We start from the raw sequence: 18,326 nt of genomic DNA, 5'->3' as shown, positions 1-18,326 counted from the left end.
TCCCAAGAATTCGATGACTTGAGTGGGAACTAAGAGAGATTTTTCTTTGTTTATTATAAAGCCTACATTTTCTAAAAGAGAACAAGCAGTTTGTAAATGACCGAGAAGAGTTTGAGAAGACTGACTTAAGATGAGGATATCGTCCAGGTAAATTAGAAGTCTTATCCCCTGAGCTCTCAAGAATGCAACCACGGGCTTCATGAGCTTGGTGAAGCACCAAGGGGCTGACGATAGACCGAAGGGCAGAGAGGTAAAGTGATAAATTTGATGCAACCATGGAAATTGAAGAACTTTTCTGGACGCTGGATGCACCGGAACCACTAAATAAGCATCCTGTAAATCCAGTCGGACCATCCAGTCGTTTTGGAGTAGGATATCTCTGAGGTGAAGAATGGTCAGCATTTTGAAGTGACGATAAACCACAAACCGATTGAAATGTTTTAGGTTGATAACTGGCCGCATCTTTTTGTTCTTCTTTTGGACTAGGAAAATTGGGCTGGTAAAACCCAACGGATGTGGACGGGTGACTGAGACCGCTTGTTTTTGTAACAGAGAGTCTACCTCGAGAGATATGAGATGAACTGTTTCTGAGGAAAATTGGGGAAGAGGAAGAGCATGCACTTGGACAGGGGTAGAATAAAGTTCTATTTTGTAACCCTGAACCGTGTCTAGAACCCACGCATCTGAGGTAATTGTTAACCAATTTGAAAGGAAATGGTAAATACGACCCCCTGTCGGAAAGAAACCGACCTGAGGGCTTACCTGTTGGATTGGATGCTCCTGACTTCCTGAAGGACCTGGAACGGAAACCTCTGCCTCATTGGGGATAGAACTGCGGTCTAAATCCTTGATACGAGGCGTTATAGTATCCTCTTGAGCCTTGATTAGCGAATCCGCGGCCGGTAAAGCGCCCCTGCCTCTACCAGCCCTGGCAAAAACACGTTGAGTAAACATTTTCCTCATGGACTGTTGAGCTTAATCCAATGAGGTAAATGTAGCCCCATATTTACTGAGGTCCTTCATGAAAAATTCCCCAAAAAGTTGTCCTTCTGTTTGAACGTGAGGATGTACGGTCACCAAGTTAACTAATTTGGGATCCAGTTTGATAAGGAGGCCCTTGTGTCGTTCATGAATAAAAGAGGAATTTGCGTTCCCCAGTAGACAGAAGCAGCGCTGAACCCAAAAAGATAACACTTCTGGGTCTAAAAAAGTACCTTCCAACCTGCCTGATTCGACCAGATCAAAGATCTTAGTAAGTGGACCAATAACGTCCAAATGTTTGTCCTGACAGGATGACCACGCTTTGTCCACTCCTTTACGAGGGTCCTTACCCAGCTTAGTAAAGAAGGTCAACATCTGCTGATCAATAGTAGGAGTAATGGTAGCCTTGTTCGGAAGAACAGGACGAGGGCATTTAGACTTCAACTTGGTTCTAGTTTGTTTGTGTAGTGGTGAAAATAATTGTTGAGCCACATAGCGACCCACGTGGTCTGCTGGAAACCATTCCGTTGAGTTAGGGTGATGAATATGTGAGGGATCAAACATGGAAAACCTTCCGAATCAAAAAGAGGAGAAACAGCTGAGGAAACTTTTGGTTTCTTTGGAGGAGGTACTGAAAATGAATCATTATCATCCTTGTCAGACACATAACAGTCTGAGTCCACATCAGGCATGTCCTCATCCATATCCGGGATGGAGGTAATAGGAATAGGAAGAACGACATTACTTTCTTTAAATTTACATTTCAAAGAAGGTTTGGAAGCCATATTGTTATACCTCTTGGCAGGAGCCTTGTGAGGAACCACGTCCTCTGACATGTGTGAGATAGACTCACTCTCCTTTTGCGCCAAAACAAATGACTTGGTTGATGGGCGCTGACTGCATTCCCCCGCAGTTTGGGCCGGAGATTTTGATAACAAATTAGAAAAATTGGTTTCTAAATTTTTTGACAATTTTTGTATAGAGGACGACACTGCCTGATGTACAGAACTCCTAATAAAATTACAAAGTTCGTGTCTGATGTCCTCCAAATCACTAGAAACACCCTGTTCCATTGTAGGAATGTCAGGCTTCATGATAGAAAATAAATAAATTCTGAAGCTAAAGCCAAACCAAAGAAAACCACAGCAAAATGAATAAACTAAGGCTGTATAGTCTTTTCTGAAATAACCTGCCAGGCAACCAGGGGTTAATCTTGTAGAAAAAGAAGTGAGATGGTCAAGACTCCTCCCCTGGGCGGAGTATTTATAGTTAAACGAGCACAACAAGAATTATTGCCAGACGGGGACTTGCCAGTGTGAACACAACGAAAGCAGGATATTTGCAGGTAAAAACATCGGTAAACACGTGAGCGTTTCCCAAGGAATATTTTCGTGTCAGGCGCAACCGAAATGACGGTTGCTGCCTGAGGCGAAAGAATTCCAGGAACGCTGTGCGCGCGAAGCGCGTTAGAATGCAGAAAATGTTCGGTTCAGGAGCAGCGCGACCGCTGGTGCCTGAGACCAAACAAAAGGCTGAACACGAAGCAAATACTGAAGAACAAAATGCAGCAACTTGCGGCACCATTGTAATTTTATACACAGCACATTAAAATCGAAATGCAATGAAAAACGTTTAATTAATAATACCGAAGACGAAAGACATAAGAGAAATGAAAAAAGCAAACTTATCTTGACTGCAGCAGCAAGAAAAGAGAGGGCTGCTTGCAGTCAAGTGACATCATAATGGCATGAGAGTATTACCATTGGTGGATATGTTTGTACTACGTTTTTAATCCCATTGGCTGTTTCTGTTAGCCTCATGGGATTTGTAGCTTTTCTTCTTGACTGCTGCTATAGATTAAAGTAAGAAAAGAAACGCATAATAGGAGCCTCGGCCGGTCTTGTCATAAAATGTTAACCCTCTGGGCTACTTTATGGTGAGTCAAAATTGTGACCAGATAAATCACACTTTTCTCCATTAAGTGCATTTGCCACCAGAATCATCATCTGTAGTTATTAGCCCCTCAAAAATGCGGAGCAGGCAAAGAGCTCTGCAGGATGCTTTATCTTGCTTCATTATGTTAAAGGTCATCCGTCTGATTCAGGTCCCCGGTGCAGTGGCACCCGCCGCACTGCCCTAAAGCCGACAGTTCAACCTTTTGCTGCCTAATAGTGGGATCTGTGAGAAATTCAAGCTCTGGACTCTTCTACGATTTGTCTACGCAGAACCAGGGAGTGACAGGATTTTTAACCTGTTCTGTGCCTTGGACGAGGTGACCTCGTCCAAGGCTACAGTTCCCCTGTGCCTTGGACGAGGTCACCTCGTCCAAGCCACAGGGGAACTTGGGGGAGTGCTAGCGCACCCCCCCCGTGCACCCCCCTCACCCACCAAGGCGTGGATGGAAGGGGAAGACTTTTCCCTTCCACCCCCGACCCCCCCCCCCCGGCAATCCGATGACGTCAGCGCGCGCACAGCGCACCGACGTCATCTAGTGTTGCCGGGCGCGCTGGAAGCCATTTGCTTCCAGCGCGCGAGGAGGAAAGGTGAGTCCTTTCCATTTTTGGGGGGCGGGGTGGTGAAAACAGACACGGGGGAAAGGAAAGGGTTTTTCCTTTCCCCCTGTGCCTGTTTTCACAAGATTTCTGCTCCACGATTGCGGGCAGGGCCCACGATCGTGGAGCAGGAATCTCCACTAGGACACCAGGGATTTTCTTCTTTGTTTATTTTGGGGGCGACCCCTTGGGCAAGGGTCGCCCCACCCGGGGGCAATTTGTTTTAGTATTTCGCCCCCCCTTGGGGGCAGATCCGCCGATTTTTTGGCGGATCTGCCCCCGGGGGGGGGGGGGGGCGAAAACCACTAGACACAAGGGATTTTATTTTGGGTGTGTATTTTGGGGGCGACCCCTTGGACAAGGGTCCCTCCCCCCAGGGGCTTTTTTTTTTTTTAGTATTTCGCCCCCCCTTGGGGGTAGATCGCCTTTTTTTCTGCGGATGTGCCCCCAGGGGGGTGGGGGGGGCGAAATCCACTAGACACCAGGGATTTATTTTTATTGTAAAGTTTCTTTTTGGGGGCGACCCCTTGGGCAAGGGTCGCCCCACTGGGGGGCTAGTTTTTTAGTATTTGCCCCCCCCCCTGGGGGCAGATTGCCAATTTTTGGGCTGATCTGCCCCCAAGGGGGGGGGGGGGAGGGGGGGTGAAATCCACTAGACACCAGGGATTTTGTTTTTATTGTTTATTTTGGGGGCAACCCCTTGGGCAAGGGTCGCTCCCCTGGGGGGGTATTTTTTTTTTCTGTTTCGGCCCCCCGATGGCAGACCAGCCATTGTTTTGGACGATCTGGCCCCCGGGGGGTGGAAGCAAACTAGGCACCAGGAATTGTGTGGTGTGAGTGTGGTGTGTTTTTGGGGGCACCCCTTGGGCAACGGTCGCCCCCCTAAAGTGGGTAAAGTTCGTATTGGCCATCTCTGCCCCCTTTGGGGGCAGATGGGCCTATTTTTGTAGGCCCATCTGCCCCCAAGGAGGGCAGAAACCACCAATACGCCAGGGATTTTTTTTTTTTTTTTCCCTTTTTTTTGTTTTGTGCTGGGGGTGCCCCCTTTGGGAAGGGTCGCCCCCTAAAGGGGGCACAGAGGTGTTGCCCATTTCTACCCCCCTTGGGGGCAGATTGGCCAATTTTTTTACACCCATCTACCCCCGATGGGGGCAGCATCCACTTAGGTACCAGGGACAACTTCTAAGTTCTTGGTGGTGGGGTGTTTGTCAACTGGCAAAGTATTTGTATTTGTGATTATAACAATTTATTTCTTCTTTTTCTTCTAGTTCAACGCTTTTGCTTCCTTTGCTGTGGATATTTGCGGTTTTGGCAGTAGTTGTCCTGCGGTTTGCATAGTTGCATGTTTTAGGTGAGTGAAAGCAATTTACTCCAAAGGAGTATTGTTGACATGCATGAATGACATGTTTGTAGGTGGTGTACTAAATGCAGTATTGTGTGTTTGACATTGTCCTTAGATTTGAGCACAGTGATATTTGTGTTGTCATATGTCTAATTTGCTTTTTTTTTCTTCTTTTTAGTGGGATATCATTGGTGATTGCTGTGTCTGTGCAGAGTAGTTGCTTGGTGAGTAGCTTTTTCAAGCAAGTGAGTGGTATAGTTTTTTGTAGTACATAACTCTTTGTGATAAAGCTACACTTTGTTTATTACTTATTTTAGTGCTAGTTGTTGTTGGCAATCCATTTGTTGTTAGGATCATGGCTAGCCGCAAAGTGACCGCTGAGCAGGTTGTTCGCATGCTCTTTGAGTCGTCTTCAGACCATCATTACGACACTAACTCTGCATCTGAGGCAGAGGAGGAAGCAGGAGATTCTGGAAGTGAGTTTTCTGTCCGAGAGTATTCTTCTGATGAGGAAGCTACTCTCAGTGCAGATGAAGGGCCTGTGTTAGAGGAGGACATTGATGTGCCAAGAGTGCAGCAGCCTGCGGCTGAATGGTTTCCCATTAGAAGACCCGACACCTGGATTGCCCCAAACATGGAGCAGCCACAGTTCCCTGCATTTACTGGTCTCCCAGGGTGTAGAGTTAATACGGAAAACTTTTTGCCTGTCCATTTCATTCACTTGTTTATGGACGATTTATTTTTGGAAGAGATTGTGGAGCAGACAAATGTGTATGCAGAGCAATATTTGCGGGACAACGCTGCCAGACTTAAGCCTAAGTCTAGAGCTACTCAGTGGGTTCCCACAGATCTGGAAGAGATGAAAAGGTTTTTAGGTTTGTCTTTTTTGATGGGGTTGATCAGGAAGCCGTCACTGGCTTCTTATTGGTCTACTAGTCCCTTGATGGCAACTGCTATATTTCCTGCAACTTTGACACGTAATCGGTATTTGCTTCTTCTTCGTATGCTGCATTTTGTAGACAATGCTTTAGCCTTGCCACGAGATCACCCTGATTGTGACCGTCTTTTTAAGATTAGGCCTGTCCTTGATCATTTTGTGGATCGGTTTTCAGAGGTCTATGTTCCAGGCAAAGAGATAAGTGTGGACGAGTCTTTGGTCCTTTTCAAGGGGCGTTTAGTTTTTAAGCAGTACATTCCTAGTAAGAGGGCATGGTATGGGATTAAATTGTATCTGATGTCTGAAAGCAGTACAGGATATGTGTATAATTTCCGGGTCTACACTGGTAGGGATTCCAGTATTGACCCTCCTGGTTGTCCGGCCACTTTTGGAGTTAGCGAAACAATTGTGTGGGAACTTGCTAGACGGCTGTTTAACAAAGGTCACCATTTGTACGTAGATAATTTCTACACTGGAGTGCAGTTGTTCAAGGAGTTGTTTAGGGTGGACACTGTTGCTTGTGGCACAATCCGTTCTAACCGGAAAGGCTATCCAAGGGAGCTTGTCTGTAAAAAACTTGAGAGGGGACAGTGCAGTGCCTTGCGGAATAATGAGCTGCTAGCTCTGAAATTTTCAGACAGGAGGGATGTGTACATGCTATCGACCATCCATGATGAGAGTACTTCCCCTGTGGCTGTTTGGGGTCAGGTTGCGGAAGTGCGCAAACCTGCGTGCATTTTGGACTACAATAGGCACATGGGTGGTGTTGATAGAGTAGATCAGAGGTTGGAACCTTACACTGCTCTTCGTAAGTCTTATGTGTGGTATAAAAAGTTGGCCCTACATTTATTTCATTTGGCAACTTTTAATGCCTTTATTGTATACAAAGATTGTTCACCTGAGTCAAGGATGACATTTGTTCAATTTCAGGAGTCGGTGATAGAAAGCCTTATTGTGGTGGAACCGGCAAGAGTTCCTAGAGTAGAAGTGGTGGAGGATGTGGCTAGATTGAAAGATCGGCACTTTCCAGATCACATTCCTCCCACTCCCAAAAAAGACTTGCCCACAAAGAAATGTAGAGTATGTGCCCGGAGATTAATCCGGAGGGAGAGCCGGATGTACTGCCCCGAATGCCCTTCAAAGCCTGGGCTGTGTGTGCCCAGCTGTTACAGAAGTTACCATACCAAAAACAAATTCTGGGAAATACTGCTTATTTTATAATTAGTGGTTTCTTTGTTGTTTATAAACAAAAAAAAAAAGTGATGGCGGTGCGCTTGGGGTGGCGGTTGGCTGGCAGTGTGCTTGGGGTGGCGCTTGGCTGGCGGTGTGCGTGGGGTGGCGCTTGGCTGGCGGTGTGCTTGGGGTGGCGCTTGGCTGGCGGTGTCCTGGGGTGGCGCTTGGCTGGCGGTGTGCGTGGGGTGGCGCTTGGCTGGTGGTGTGCATGGGGTGGCGCTTGGCTGGCAGTGTGCTTGGGGTGGCGCTTGGCTGCCGTTGTCCTTGGGGTGGCGCTTGGCTGGCGGTGTCCTTGGGGTGGCGCTTGGCTGGCGGTGTGCTTGGGGTGGCACTTGGCTGGCGGTGTGCTTGGGGTGGCGCTTGGCTGGCGTTGTCCTTGGGGTGGCGCTTGGCTGGCGGTGTGCGTGGGGTGGCGCTTGGCTGGCGGTGTGCTTGGGGTGGGGCTTGGCTGGCGGTGTGCGTGGGGTGGCGCTTGACTGGGGGTGCCAGCCAAACGGCAGTCCACACTCCCATCAGCTGGTGTGATTCTTGTATCAGGCATGTGGGCGTATGTAAGTGATGGGCCCTTGAGTGGCGCGGTCTGTCGATGTGAGTGTTGTAATGTGCTGGGCCCGTGGCTGGCGGTGTGAATGGTCTTGTGCGTGTCATGTATGAAAGGTGTGTAAATGGACTGTAAAGCGGTTGGTGCCTTGTCGCGGCTTTACAGCTCACGAGCTGTGAGTCATTGGTTCAGTTTTTTGCCTTTTAGTTATTAGCAGTGCATTTCATTTTTGTGAAATCTCATTAATAAAATTTGATCCACTGAACCATCACTCACCCTCGTGCCAAATCCAACCAGTATGTGTGGTAAAAATTACAAAACCTGCTTCGCTGTAATCAGGCGTCGCAGCACACCTGTGACACGCTAGGTGCCTCGGGTGGGACCCCGATGATGAAGGATGCCACCAACTTGGTTGGTTGGTGGGTGAGGGGTCTTCTTCACATAACCTAAGTGTGTTTCTTTTCACAATTTTAGTGTTTGGCACATCACGGACGTATGTGCACACATCAATATGATATATTACAAAAATACCTGTTTTTGGGGGGGAGGGCCCATCTATGTTTTTGGTCCTGGGTGCGGCCTTCATCTAGGGAAACCTACAAAACCCAGACATTTTTTAAATCTAGACACCCCAAGGAGTCCAGGGAGGTGTGGCTTGCGTGGCTCCCCCAACATTTTCTTACCCAGACTCCTCTGTAAACCTCAAAATTTGCATAAAAAAGCATATTTTCCTGACTTTTCTTAGTAGGATCACCGCTCCAGCACAAAATTCCTACTCCCCAGTTTTCCCCTCAGTCTCCCAAGTAAAATGACACCTCACTTATGTGGGTCCCCAAAGCAGAGTCCATCTAAAGATGTATAAAAGAATATGCCCTTATAAACTTGCTGTGCTATCCCTTCTATCTCTTCAAGTTTTGGGCCTTATTCTGTTGCAGGCACCTGGCCCACCCACACAAGTGAGGTATCATTTTTATCGGGAGACTTGGGGGAACGCTGGGTGGAAGGAGATTTGTGGCTCCTCTCAGATTCCAGAACTTTCTGTCACCAAAATGAGAGGAAAGGGTGTTTTTTTAGCCAAATTGTGAGGTTTGCAAAGGATTCTGGGTAACAGAACCTGGTCCGAGCCCCACAAGTCACCCCATCTTGGATTCCCCTAGGTCTCTAGTTTTCAAAAATGCACAGGGTTGGTAGGTTTCCCTAGGTGCCCGCTGAGCTACAGGCCAAAATCCACAGGTAGTCACTGTTTTCTTCCAAAAATGGGATGTGTCCACGTTGCGCTTTGGGGCGTTTCCTGTCGCTGGCGCTAGGCCTACCCACACAAGTGAGGTATCATTTTTATCAGGAGACTTGGGGGAACGCTGGGTGGAAGGAAATTTGTGGCTCCTCTCAGATTCCAGAACTTTCTGCCACAGTAATGTGAGGAACATGTGTTTTTTTAGCCAAATTTTGAGGTTTGCAAAGGATTCTGGGTACCAGAACCTGGTCCGAGCCCCGCAAGTCACCCCTCCTTGGATTCCCCTAGGTCTCTAGTTTTCAGAAATGGTTTGGTAGGTTTTCCTAGGTGCCGGCTGAGCTAGAGGCCAAAATCTACAGGTAGGCACTTCGCAAAAAACACCTCTGTTTTCTTTCAAAAATTTGGATGTGTCCACGTTGCGCTTTGGGGCGTTTCCTGTCGCGGGCGCTAGGCCTACCCACACAAGTGAGGTATCATTTTTATCGGGAGACTTGGGGGAACATAGATTATCAAAACAAGTGTTATCGTCCCTTGTCTTTCTCTATATTTTTTCCTTCCAAATATAGGAGAGTGTGTAAAAAAGACACCTATTTGAGAAATGCCCTGTAATTCACATGCTAGTATGGTCACCCCGGAATTCAGAGATGTGCAAATAACCACTGCTCCTCAACACCATATCTTGTGCCCTTTTTGGAAATACAAAGGTTTTCTTGATAGCAATTTTTTACTCTTTATATTTCAGCAAATGAATTGCTGTATACCCGGTATAGAATGAAAACGCACTGCAGGGTGCAGCTCATTTATTGGCTTTGGGTTCCTCTGGTTCTTGATGAACCTACAAGCCCTATATATCCCCGCAACCAGAGGAGTCCAGCAGACTTAACGGTATATGGATTTCGATAATCTGACATTGCAGGGAAAAGTTACAGAGTAAAACGTAGAGAAAAATTGATGTTTTTTTCACCTCAATTTCAATATTTTTCTTTTTCAGTTGTTATTTTCTGTAAGAAACCCTTGTAGGATCTACACAAATGACCCCTTGCTGAATTCAGAATGTTGTCTACTTTTCAGAAATGTTTAGGTTTCTGGGATCCAGCATTGGTGTCATGCCCATTTCTGTCACTGACTGGAAGGAGGCTGAAAGCACAAAAAATTGCAAAAATGGGGTATGTCCCAGTAAAATGCCAAAATTGTGTTGAAAACTTCGGTTTTCTGATTCAAGTCTGCCTGTTCCTGAAATCTTGGAAGCTGCTGAGTTTAGCACCGCAAACCCTTTGTTGATGCCATTTTCAGGGGAAAAACCACAAACCTTCTTCTGCAGCCACTTTTTCCAATTTTTTTTAAAAAAAACGAAATTTTCACTGTATTTTGGCTAATTTCTTGGCCTCCTTCCGGGGAACCCACAAAGTCTGGGTACCTCTAGAATTCCTAGGATGTTGGAAAAAAAGGACGCAAATTTGGCTTGGTTAGCTTATGTGGACAAAAAGTTATGAGGGCCTAAGCGCGAACTGCTCCAAATAGGCAAAAAAAGGCCTGGCACAGGAGGGGGAAAAGGCCTGGCAGCTAAGGGGTTAAACAAATCTGTAGCTCTGGCTTTAACTACAAAAGAACACGGAGCCAGAGAGGTCGCTGCAGAGTGAAAGAATTAGTACACACCAACATCAAGACGTGGCATGAACTGTAGAATTATTTATCTGTATTGGCGTGGGAGGTGCTCCTACATTTGCTGTCAACGACGGATTTGCTGGACTGCTCCCTTTTCAAGTCAATATAAAACTAGTATATTTATTGCGTGTGTGTCGCAATCATTTAGCTAAAGGCTGCATTCAGCTCTAGTGTATAATACTTCAAAATTGTGAAATAAAATTAAAAAATAAAACTGACACCAGCAGTAGGCAGGCATTGAACCCGAGTCTCCAACATGGCAGGTCAGAAATCTACCACTGAACCAATAATACGTGGCATATTTGCTCTCCTGCTCGAGCTTCCTTTAATGAGGAAAAAAAAGACCAGCCGAGCTCTTCAAACTCCTATTATGTCTGAGATTCACAAGAATAACCCATATTTATTCTTTTTTAGCACCGCGTGTGCGTCATTTTTTGACGCAAAAACAGCGCAATCTTACAAAATACTATTGTATTTTGTAAATTTTATGTCAAGAACGGAGGCTCCTATTATGCGTTTCTCTTCTCGCTTTATTAACACAGCAGTCAAGAAGAAACTACAAATCCCATGGTACCAACACAGGGAACCAATGGGATTAAAAACGTAGTACATAACATATTGAACAATAGAAACACCCCCAGTGCCATTATGACGTCACTTGACTGCAAGCAGCCCTCTTTTCTTGCTGCTGCAGTCAAGATAAGTTCACTTTTCTTTCCTCCAATGCTATTGACGTTTTTATAATATAATTGTGTGTCATATTCAAATTATTCTTTCCTATTGTAAATGTTATGTTGTCGGCAAGTTTGCCGCATTACCTTCTTTAAGCGTTTCCCCGCGCTCACGTTCATTTTTCTGCCCTCGGGTAGCAACTTCGTTGCTCCGAGGTCAGGAAAACAAATGGCTTTGTGCGCGCGCGACGCGCTCAGGGTTTCCCTTGCGTCTAGGAATTAACCGTCATTCGTTTTTTTCCTGAAGCGAGGACCCCGACTTCAACTCGCGCATTCCTTACCGCTATTCAACGACCGGAAAAGCCGTCTTCACGCCGCAAACAAGGGATTCCCTTATCTCCCTCGTCTGCTACCGGCAACACCTTTCTTTAGCCCACCCTCGAGTGGGAGGGGTTGTTTTCCCTCATCAGTTCAGCCACAGTTTCTTCTCACATTAACCCCCGGTTGTCTGAATTTTGCCAGAAGGCAATTTCTATTATTTCAAGCTCTTTATTTTCAGGAGTTTTTCCTTCTTATTAGAAAATTTGAAAGAGGAAACCCTGACATGGAAACTCATACATCTTCTGGAGAACAAGGCGTACCCAGTGATATAGAAGATCTCAGAAATGAACTTCGGAACTTTATTAAAAACTCTGTCCAACAGGCAAAAATTATCAAAAAACCTAGAGTCAAATTTTTCAAATTTTTTATCTAAATCTTCGGCCCAGTCTGCGGGGGAATGCAGTCTACGCCAGCCTGTCAACCCTATGGGTTTGACGCAAACAGAAAGTGAGTTCACCTCACACATGACAGAGGACGCGGTTCCTCAAAAGGCTCCTGCCAACGAGAATAATAATATGGTCCCCAAACCCTCATTGAAACGGACAGCTAAACAACGTAATATTTTCCTCCCCACGCCCATTGTTTCCACTCCGATGAAGATATCCCTGATGCGGATTCTGACTACGTGGCCTCTGATAAAGACGATACTGATTCTTTTTCACCACCTCCTCCCAAGAAACCTAAAGTTCCCTCTGTTTCTCCCCCCCCCCTTTTTGATGCAGAGGGTTTCCCCATGTTTGACCCTTCCCACATTCTTCGTCCCAATTCCACAGAATGGTTCCCTGCAGACCATGTTGGTCGTTACGTGGCTCAAAAATTATTTTCTCCACTTGATAAACAAACTAGAGCCAAACTCAAATCAGAGTGCCCTCGGCCAGTGCTCCCTCACAAGGCTACTTCTACTCCTTACATTGATCAGCAGATACTAACCTTTTTCAATAAGCAAGGTAAAGACCCTCGCAAAGGGGTAGATAAGGCATGGTCGTCCTGTCAGGACAAATTGTTGGACGTCATTGGTCCACTTACCAGAATTTTCGACATGGTTGAAACAGGCTAGACTAGATGGTAGCTTTTTAGACCCTGAAGAACTATCGTTGTGGGTACAGCGTTGTTTTTGCCTTCTGGGCAATGCTAATGCCTCCCTTATACATGAGAGACGCAAGGGCCTCCTTATAAAATTAGACCCAAAATTTATTAATTTGGCAACGGTTCAACCTCAAACTCACACCGAAGGACAACTTTTCGGAGACTCTTTCATCAAAGACCTGGGAAAATATGTTGCTACATTCACCTCCTTGGACAAGGCACAACAGTCCATGAGAAAGATGTTCAGTCAACGTGTTTTTGCTAGGGCCGGTAGAGGCAGGGGCCGCTTTACCGGCCGAGGTACCGCCACCCAAGGCTCCAGAGGGTACTACGGTTCTTACCAACAAGACTTTAGACCTCAATTCTACCCCCAACGCGGCAGAGGTTATCGTGCCAGATCCTTCAGACACAACAAAACCACCAATCCCACAGGTAAGCTCCCAGGTTGGTTTCTTTCCAACAGGGGGTCGCATCTTCCATTTTCTTTCAAATTGGTTAACAATTACTGCGGATGTGTGGGTGCTAAATACTGTACAAGGTTACATCATAGACCTTTATTCTACCCCAGTACAAACGTCCTACATTCCTCTACCCCAGTTTTCCACAGAAATGACTCATCTAATATCTCTTGAAGTAAATTCTCTCTTGCAAAAACAAGCAATTTCAATCACCCAGCCTCATCCTTTCGGATTTACCAGCCCAATTTTCCTTGTTCAAAAGAAGAACAAAAAGATGCGTCCAGTCATCAATCTAAAACACTTCAACCGATTTGTAGTATACAGACATTTCAAAATGGAAACAATTCTCCACCTCAGAGATATACTTCTTCAGAACGACTGGATGGTCAGACTGGATCTACAGGACGCATATTTAGTAGTTCCTGTACATCCAGAGTCAAGGAAATTCCTTCAGTTCCACTGGCTCGACCAGACTTATCACTTTACCTCTCTACCCTTCGGGCTATCATCTGCCCCTTGGTGCTTCACCAAGCTCTTGAAACCCGTGTTGGCTTTTCTAAGGTCCCAGGGCATAAGGCTCCTAATTTACTTAGACGATATTCAAATTTTGAGTCAGTCTCCCCAATCTCTCCTTCTCCATTTACAAACAACCTGCTCCCTTCTAGAGGATCTAGGTTTCATCATAAACAGAGAAAAATCTCTCCTAGTACCTTCCCAGGTCATAGAATTTCTGGGATTTCAAATCAATTCTATCTCGGCAACCCTGCTCCTACCTTCCACAAAAATAAGATCCATAAAGTCAGAGATTCTTCAAGTCCTTCGCAGTTCTCTCATATCTCTCAGGACATTGGCTCGAATAGTAGGCCTACTGTCCTCTTCCATTCAGGCAATCTTTCCAGGTCCCCTCCATTACCGCTCTCTTCAAAGACTAAAGATCCAACACTTGAGGAAGGGTCTTTCATATTCCGACTTCATTCCCTTAGACGTGGAGTCCCGCACAGAACTTCAATGGTGGATAGACCATTTAGATGCTTGGAACGGGAAAAGTATTTTTCCGTCAGCCCCAGATCTTGTATTAGAGTCCGATGCAAGTCGCCTAGGCTGGGGGGCCCGGTGTGGTCCCATCTCGACTGGAGGTACATGGTCTTCCGAGGAGTCCAAATTGCATATCAATTGTTTAGAGATGCTTGCCGGCTCCTTTGCAATCAGAAGCCTAGCAAAACACAAAGTGCATTGCGCAATACTCCTCAGGATGGACAATATTTCCGCAGTAAGATACATAAACCATCTCGGAGGCACAAAAGCCAAACCTCTAGCGGATTTGGCCAAGAGTTTTTGGGAATTCTGCCTTTCAAACCATCTTTCGGTTCATGCAGAGTACCTTCCAGGAGCTCTCAATTCAGTCGCGGATTGGCATTCTTGCCATCTCCGAGACTCCAGCGACTGGAGATTACACCCTTCAATTTTTCACAAGATTCAGTCCTTATGGGGTCCTTTTTCCATAGATCTGTTCGCATCTCGACTGAACACTCACCTTCCCCAATTTTACAGCTGGCGCCCAGATCCCTTAGCTTTGGCATCAGATGCCTTCTCACAAGATTGGTCTCTTTCCCTCAATTACGCCTTTCCCCCCTTTATCATGATCAACAGAGTTCTTGCTCACGCCAGACGCCAACAGGCCTCTCTTATCCTCATTGTACCGTTCTGGCAGGCCCAAGTATGGTTCCCTACCCTCCTGGAACTCTCAATAGATTTTCCATTGTTAATTCCGTCCTTCCCAGACTTACTGCTGGACCCTTTCCAGCGTCCTCATCCCCTCATTGTAGACAACATCCTCACCCTTTCAGCCTGGAAGATCTCAGGAATTCCCAATCTTTCCCTTTCATTTCGTCAGAAGCTTCCCAATACATCTCAAATTCCTGGGCCCCAGGTACAAAGAAAGCCTATAAATCAGCCTGGTCTTTATGGGACGGCTGGTGTTTGGAAAGGCACCTTGATCCCTTTTCAGCGGATGTAATTTTTGTAGTTAATTTTTTGGCTGCAGAAGCTAGTAAAGGTAAAGCTTTCCGTACCATTAACCTTTATAGGTCGGCTATTTCTTCTAACCATATACATGTTCGTGGCAAACCGATAGGCGAACATCTACTGGTATGCAGATTAATAAAGGGAGTAAAATTTTCCAAACCTCCTTTACCCAAATATAATCAATTATGGGACGTTAATATTGTTCTAAAATATTTGATTTCATTACCGGATAATCCTTTTTTGTCTCTAAAAATGTTATCTGCTAAATTAACAATGTTATTGTGTCTAGTTTCCATCAAACGTTTATCAGATGTAAAAGCTCTGGACGTCTCCAACCGACAGTTCACCCCTTCGGGGGTGCTATTTTCGGTTGTAAGACGCACCAAGACCAGTTTATCGTCAGTTTTTTATCCTTATTTCCCGCAGCAGCCCAAATTATGTGTGGGCCAATGTCTTAAAGTGTATGAACAAAAAACTGCAGATTTCAGAACATCCTCCTCCCAACTTCTTATTTCTTTTAGGAAACCCTATCTACCGGTTTCGTCTGCTACTTTAGCTCGATGGGTTAGGTGGATTATGTCCCTAGCGGGTATCGATACCTCCAGATTTGGAGCTCATTCTACAAGAGGGGCTATGGCCTCCAAAGCCTTCTGGGCAGGTTCCCGTTTAGAGGATATTCTGAAGTCTGCAGACTGGTCTAATGACAATACCTTTAGAGTTTTTTATTGTAAACCTGTTGATGATGTTTCGTTAAATGTAATTAATATGCTTTGAACTCGCATAATAAGAGCCTCCGTTCTTGACATAAAATGTAGATTTTCCTAGTTTATGACGGAAAGTCTTAATTTTATTAAAGACACGGAGGCGAGTATTATCCCACCACTAGTTTAAACATTGTTTCTCCCTCCCTTTCTTTCAGCGACAGTTCCAGCCGCTCAACCAGGGTCCTAGTACGTTTTCTCCATACTTTGAGAAGACTTCGTTCAGGACATGCACAGGATCGTATTCTCCTGTTTTAATGGACCACTCCTTCCTTTGTAGGATTTTGGATTTTTCTTCCGATGTTTTTGCTTTCCTGATGGCTTTGTTTATTCTTTGTTCTATTTTTCCGTTACTATTCTACAATTGACTTCATTCGCAAGAAAAGAGGGCTGCTTGCAGTCAAGTGACGTCATAATGGCACGGGGGTGTTTCTATTGGTCAATATGTTATGTACTACGTTTTTAATCCCATTGGTTCCCTGTGTTGGTACCATGGGATTTGTAGTTTCTTCTTGACTGCTGTGTTAATAAAGCGAGAAGAGAAACGCATAATACTCGCCTCCGTGTCTTTAATAAAATTAAGACTTTCCGTCATAAACTAGGAAAATCTACATTTGCGCCGCTTTTGCGTCAAAAAGCAGCGCAAATCCGGTGCTAAAAAAGTATAAATATGGGCAACACCCTGCATAGTAAGGCTTCTTTTAACAGAGCTGAGATGCATAAGCTAAGGTTCGCTCGATTAAACTGCATCTAAATTAAACAAATGCATCCAATACAAGTAATCAGCTGGAAAGAGAAAATTATTAAAACTTGCAGTGGGTTTCATATCAAGACAACCAAATTGGTGACAAAAATTGAAAACACTATACCTAGCCACTGGATAAACAGGGATCTGCTTCTCTGCATGGATACACAATTTCCACGTCATCCACTATCTACTGTCTCATTTGCAGATTTTAACATAAACAAGCTTTCACAGCCCCAAACAGATCTGCTTTGCAAGGTAACTAACTGGTCGTTGTATATCGAAGGTAGCGGAAAGGTTTATTCCTTCCTTTTCGTGAATAATGTCTACCGCTGCTATCCACACAAATTAATGTTTACATAACAGATTCTTTCTAAAAAATTGGCATGACATTGAGCAAATATTATCCAAATACTGTATTCCCTATTTCAAAAGCAACATATACCCTATTTGTCGAGTGTAGCACTCCAAGCACCTCCATCGGCTTCAAAACGCACCCTATCAACCGGTAACATACATATTCTTTTTAGCTCCAGTTTATAATACTTCCAAAATGCGATATAAAATAAAAGCTGCTGCATTGGCCGGGAATCGAACCCGGGCCTCCCGCGTGGCAGGCGAGAATTCTACCACTGAACCACCAATGCTTCACAAGCTTTCAAATCTGCCTGAACTTCTGTTAAAAGTGAACCACAAAACACGAGGTGAGTTTGTCATGTAGTATGTCTAAGGTTGACAAGAATAGAACCGCCATACAGAAGCAGTTTAAACAGGTAAACATGGCGAGAACAATCATAGACATCACCTACAACAGACAGCAATGAACTGAATGGTTATAGTACAAACAAAGACTGTTTTCGGCAGAAAGAAGGAGGTCTTCTTACACTGACTATTCAAAATCTCAGCTGTGACATAAACCTAAAACACAAGTAGGTTTAAAGCGAGCGCTGGTAGACACCACTTCTGCTAAGGTTCCAATTCTTTCCTTTTCGTGAATAATGTCTACCGCTGCTATCCACACAAATTGTTTACATAACAGATTCTCTCCCCAAGCTAGTAAAACAAGGATCTAAAAAACTGGCATGCCTGCTCAAATAATATCGAAATGTGTATTCCCTAATTCACAAGCACCTCTAACGGTTTCAGAGCGCACTCTATCAACCCTTACCCTCCAGATACTTTTAACGTGTGATTTAAAAATCTCGCCCAACTGCCGTGACATTGCCACCCGCAATGCCGTGACTCGGATTCGAACCGAGGTTGCTGCGGCCACAACGCAGAGTACTAACCACTATACGATCACGGCGAGCTACTTGGGCTCTGGAGCATCTGCTCGCTCGTAGCTCTGATAACCTGTAACAAGTCCTATTGATGTTCTCACTGTTTCTTTCTGTCATAGGCTGGAACTACCCATGCCCGCCCCTGGCATGCATTACTCATTCATGCATCCAGGGGTATTATACACAGAACCAGCAAACCGGCCCGTTCCTTCCCATCCACCCAACCCTCCTGCCTACTCCTCATCAAGCATTTCATGGACGGGACAGACCGACAGTCACGGGGAGAAGCGCGAGCCTTTTACTAAATCACTCGAGTAGAAAGAGGACAGGAAACAAATGGGTGACTAGAAAGTGAACCTCTAAGAAAGGGATGAAAGGATCCGTCCTGGTGCATGCTGATTCAGAGGTGCCCCCCACCTTCCAGGTTCAGTCGT

The 18,326-nt window shown here is 45.3% G+C and overlaps 1 long non-coding RNA gene and 2 other non-coding genes across 3 annotated transcripts in view; 1 reads left to right on the top strand and 2 right to left on the bottom strand.

The window, feature by feature from the left end:
* LOC138267327 (uncharacterized) overlaps nt 1–16,410 on the top strand; it is a 50,375-nt gene extending 33,965 nt beyond the window's left edge. The window contains exon 3 of the long non-coding RNA XR_011199778.1: nt 16,026–16,410. This is a non-coding gene — a long non-coding RNA (uncharacterized lncRNA). The remainder of the gene's footprint in view (nt 1–16,025) is intronic.
* Nucleotides 16,411–17,188: 778 nt separating this feature from the next.
* Nucleotides 17,189–17,259, bottom strand: TRNAG-GCC (transfer RNA glycine (anticodon GCC)). The gene has a single exon. It is a non-coding gene; the product is annotated as a tRNA-Gly (tRNA).
* A 587-nt stretch (nt 17,260–17,846) lies between these two features.
* On the bottom strand, nt 17,847–17,918 carry TRNAH-GUG (transfer RNA histidin (anticodon GUG)). The gene has a single exon. It is a non-coding gene; the product is annotated as a tRNA-His (tRNA).
* Between the last annotated feature and the right edge of the window lie 408 nt (nt 17,919–18,326).

Source organism: Pleurodeles waltl, chromosome 12 (genome assembly GCF_031143425.1).
Source record: "Pleurodeles waltl isolate 20211129_DDA chromosome 12, aPleWal1.hap1.20221129, whole genome shotgun sequence".
NCBI lineage: Eukaryota > Metazoa > Chordata > Amphibia > Caudata > Salamandridae > Pleurodeles > Pleurodeles waltl.
Note: the sequence above shows the minus strand (reverse complement) of the source record. Positions and strands in the feature narration are given on the sequence as shown.